We start from the raw sequence: 5,282 nt of genomic DNA on the forward strand, positions 1-5,282 counted from the left end.
AGACAAACATGGGTCTATGGTGGGTCTCTACTGGCATAAAGAGGATTTAATGGAATAACAAAATGTTACATTTAAAAACATTCAAGAATAATATTACACAGCTATTTAAAACTTGTTGTAAGGTATCAATCATCTAGAACTAGGCTTACTTCTGGGCCAGGAAAATGGCCATACAATTTTCAACTTGGATATGATACCTCTACTACTGCTGGTATTATGTCACTACCAATGCTATTAGTACTAATACATGTGTAAACTCCAGCCAAAAGGTGCTTTTACAGAATAAAATCAGGTTCAAACAGCTATTAAGGTGGAGCACATCAGTCCTGTTCTTAAATTTCCTTTGTGTCAAAGACTTGATTTTCACGATTAACTACTACTGACATTGGTTTATATCAGGCATGACATAAAATGCTTTTCTCATCTGCTGCTACGTCCTGAACCATCAAGATCTCTCAAGTCATATAAATCAAAACCAAACACGGAGAATCAGTGTTCAACCCTTTTTTGCATCTGTGCTAGATAACAGAGATAACGTATTATTAGATTTAATTCGGGACTGTATTAAATTTCATTCTCCTGTTCATTCTGTTTATGTTTAATATAAAGCACTTTGAATTGCCTTGATATTGAAAGATGGCATACAAATAACTTTGCCTCGTCTCGCCCTAGAATGATATATAAAGTGCCAATATCTTCAAACTGGCACGTCAATCTAATTCTGTACTGAGCAAACACCATCACAGATCCTTGAAACAACCATCTATTATTCCTGTCACCTCAGGGTCGAGACAGGGCTCGGAAACCTGGCACGGAGGAAGGCGAGGGAGCCAGCCTGCTGTCTATTCACGTCCTCTCTTAAGCTTGGTCACCATCTGAAACTCACTCTTGAAACCGCAGACAATGTGGGGTCCCTCCACCGCGGACAGACACTGGAGCTCATTAGTCCACACCCCGGCCAATCAGTGGAGGAATTCAGAGTCCAGCTAATCACAGCCCTCCCCGTAATAAAGAGCCATACAGTACATTGCACAGGCTTCTCATGTTCTCGCAATCATCACCTAGCAATTTTCCACTGTATGTGGTTCATTATTGACAGTAAGGAGCCAGGGCTGTTTTTTTGAAGACATAACTGTTTGAAAATAGAAATGAAAGTAATTCATTAAAAATCCCATTTGATTGACTTTTAAAATAGGCTTGTGTGCAGAGTTTATTAGGGATCCTCGGAATAAACCTTTATTGTCACTGACTTACATTCATTCACTTACTGAGAAACCTTCATATGACAGGCATTGGGTATTAGTCATCATGGCATAGTGTTAAAGGTCTACAATATGTGGGATAAACTCATTTTGCAGATATAAGAGCATAGGATGAGTGCAAGTGTGTTTACTCTACTATAAATCTGCTGTTTTTCCATTTATTTTTACAAAATAAATAAACTAGTCAGATTTTAGGGTTTATTTTTGCATTTGAATCGACCTTTCGCTAAGCCCCGCCCCTTTGTGATGGTCCGTCAAGCTGTTGAAGTAAGCATGGAGCCCACACTCTAACTAACTAACTGCACTCCCTAAAGAAATATTATCATATTTTTGTAAGAATGAAGCAGTGATCCCAGAGAGAAGCAGACAGAGCGGTCTACAGTCTGTGTTTGAAGGATATATCCAGGATGTCAAACTGACTCAGCAGCAACAACAGATTAAAAAGACAAAGATAGTTAGAAGCTAAAGCCGAACTATAGGCTACAGATCACAGTGTAAAAGTGAACCACCACATCACTGCTGATCGCCACACAAGACAATGAATATAAACAGAAACTTTGCTGATATTAAACCAGCTGTGTGGCTTCGCCCCATGCTGCTGCCAGCCAGGGGAAGTCAAACAGTGTTCATCTGCTCACAGTGTGATGACACACAGCTGGTTGAATATCAGCGAAGTTTCCCTGCTTCCCTTCACTGGTTCCTGTACAGCAGGGTTGGTCTTTTTGTCACTGTTATAATCATTAAAAAGCAAAAGCAGCATGTGTACACATTCAGTAGGCTATATCTTCAGTAGTTAGCTAGCTAACCCTACACTTTTCAGGGTCTGATTTTGGTTTTGGAACAGGGAAGAAATGTATATCTTTTTCCAACCTCTCCAGGTAACAAGTATCATTAATACACGATGTGCCCCAGGCACAACATTTAGCTCCAAATCCACAAAACCAGCCTGAAAATGAAGGAAATCTGAAACAACTGCATTAGAGTCAATGGAGCACTGCTGTGTTGTTGGACCCTGGTCTGAGCCGGCCACTGCTACGTTATGATTGGCCAGTCTACGTCCAGGGGTGGGACTTAGCGAAGGGCCAATGTGTAGCATACAGAAACTGTGTTTATACTCTTTGCTAGTTATGTGTTACAATGTAGCAAATACGTTGAAACATAACCTTGTCTTTACCTTTCAACATCACTGTGGTTAAAGTGTGGTTAGGTTTAGGTACTTGGTTTTTGACAAAGTCAGCTCATATACTGCATCACATCAGAAATGGTGATATGATATGTATGACACATACAAATGTAACGTATTTGTGATATGTGGAAACGTACAATGCCAACATTTTATTCTGGCATCTGATCTGACTATCTTACTGCAGGAAATAACTCTTTCTGTTTAATGATGACAAGGTAACAAAATACTCAACAGCAAGTCCCATGTTTAACAAGCTCACAGATCCAAGATTTGTTCTTTTAAGGACAACTTTAAATAGGGTCATGATTGACTGTAATTACTGGTGAGGAATCAGGAAGATATGTTAGCGTGTGCTGAGGGTAAAAACTCGAGCCACTGGATTAGCATTTCTTACATTTGTTTCCCTTTAAAGGCATACAGTGGCGTCAGATGTTGCTTATCTAGTGTGTGTGGTCACAGATGATCCAAGCTTTCCACTGCTGTAGCACTCTTCTACCTAACCGTCCTGCTGATTTTTTTCCTTAGTAAAAAACTGCATACTGCTACAGATGCAGCTGTCTGATGGACACTGTGCTCCACCACAGGCTCATGAGCTCCTTAGTAGCAGTAAAGCACTCAGTGGAGAATAAATACCTTGCGGTGTAACTACAGCCTTTAATGCATCACTTCCTACGTAATATAAATATACAAATGTGGACTTCAATGTAGGTGTCATGTCAACTGTAAAGCCGTTATAGCTTCTGCTACACGCTGGCAGCTAAATGATACTAGACGCCCCTCAGTTGTTACTATAACTCATATATATGGAGCTGCACTGTCACCTACGCATCAAGCGTGCCACTACAACAGTGGCTCAAAATCCCTCTGAACCTTGTTAGCAAACGTTACCACTGGATGTCACCAGTGCTCCACTGATCTACTGAGCAGGAGCAGCGCAGACTAAATTTAGACAAAGGGAACATGGTCAGTAAAGGGGGGGCTGGGGTTGTTAGGTTTACTCAAATGCAATACACAAAACCAAAGTAAATCAAAATAAGAATGAATAAGATTTAAACATATGAACAGAATATTAACTCAAATCTAAGTGACTTCAGTGGCATCCTGTACCTCCTCACATTTTTAATACTGAAGATTTTGCAAATAGCATCGTAGCTTTTACAAAGTTACACAGACAGCACAGTCTATTTTTCCAAGTCCAATTTCTGGAGTGTGGAGGTATTTCCTGATCCATACAAGTCCCATTACTCACACCCACTTTGTTCAGACTGCTGAACCCAGCAGAGTGGCAGTCAGGCAGCCTTCTCCACAGAGGACCGGTCTTGCAGTGATCAGCAAATACACACACTGCTCTAATCCCACCACCATGCAGCCTGTCCATGGTCAGTTTGCCTTTTCTTTTGCAGGCAACATGGCCTCAAATAAAAAAAGCTGTAAAGAGTTTGTCGCACCGACAGCACGACACACAGGTTTGCTATAAGCAGGCGCATTTATTCTCATTGGGCATGCACTTTCTTTTAGTTTCTTTTCAGGGACTTGAAATGAAGGGTGTTTATGTAATCAATATTTCCTCATGTGTAGACATTTTGAGTCAGTGTGGCACTTTTTGCTTTTATAGCATCAGTGTAGAAACAGAATGAAAGACAGCAGTTAAAAATGAAGGAGAACAGTAGCACCCACAGAAATGCTTCAAAGGGGTGGCCAGATGGGGCCACTGAAAACTAGGGTAGCACACCATAACCAAAAGCAGTAACTGAATTTCAGGAATTCTATTATGCTGTTTATGTATAGGCTAGTTGAAAGCTATGTCAATATGGGAGTTACATAATCATATACTGATATACTTTGATTTCTTATTTTAAGGTTAATATTATCTGACGTTCATAGACCAGTACCCTACTGGTACAGCTAACATTTTGAATTCCACAACAATCCTGTTCCAGTGCGTTAGATATCTATGCATGTTACGCCATTCATCGTTCTTCAGAGATGCAGGGTTGCCCTTTTCCTTAAAAAGACACTGACACATTGATTCATTCATTCATTCATGTTCTGTAACCGCATATCCTGTTAGGGGTCGTGGGGATGCTTGAGCCAATCCCTGCTGACATTGGGTGAGAGGTGGGGTACAGGTTGGCAGACTATCACAGGGCTAACACATAGAGACAGACAACCATTCATGCTCACATTCACATCTACGGCCAGTTTAGTAAGGAACAAAATAATTACTGTGAACAAGCCTTCTTAAATTAAGGGGACAGTCGTGGGTACCCATAGAATCCATTTTCATTCAAATAAGCACACCACAGCCTCTAAAAGAGTAACACCAGAGTGCTCCAGTCCAGAGACGCTGTTTCTCTGTAGGCTGACACCGAAGTAAGCGTCGCCCTGGTTCCACCCACCCCATTGAAATTTGGATGTTTTGTTCAGCAGGATGATCTTAACAAATGAACATGAAAAGCTAACATTCGGTTATAAACAAACTACACCAGGGTCGTATAACTTAACGTTGCCACCACAACGAAGCCGTGTTCAGCGTGATGACGTTCCTTAGTTTCATTTAGCCAGTTGTTAGCAACCACCTTTTTTTAAGACATATAAAGGCCTCAAAATTCATGAATAGGGTATTTACCCAGCCAATGTATGCAAAGCCTTATATGGAATTGTCCATAGGTTCCATATTGGCCCCATGCCAGTTGCCCACATGGCTGGGTGTAATCAAGTAAGCCCCACATACGCTATGCTAGGGTTACCTAGTTATGAAGTGGGTATATGCCCAAAATGGGCATCTTATCGGCCCCCACCCATATGGGCAATTGGCATAGGGCTAATGTGGA

The sequence above is a fragment of the Epinephelus lanceolatus genome, chromosome 14 (assembly GCF_041903045.1).
Source record: "Epinephelus lanceolatus isolate andai-2023 chromosome 14, ASM4190304v1, whole genome shotgun sequence".
Taxonomy (NCBI): domain Eukaryota; kingdom Metazoa; phylum Chordata; class Actinopteri; order Perciformes; family Serranidae; genus Epinephelus; species Epinephelus lanceolatus.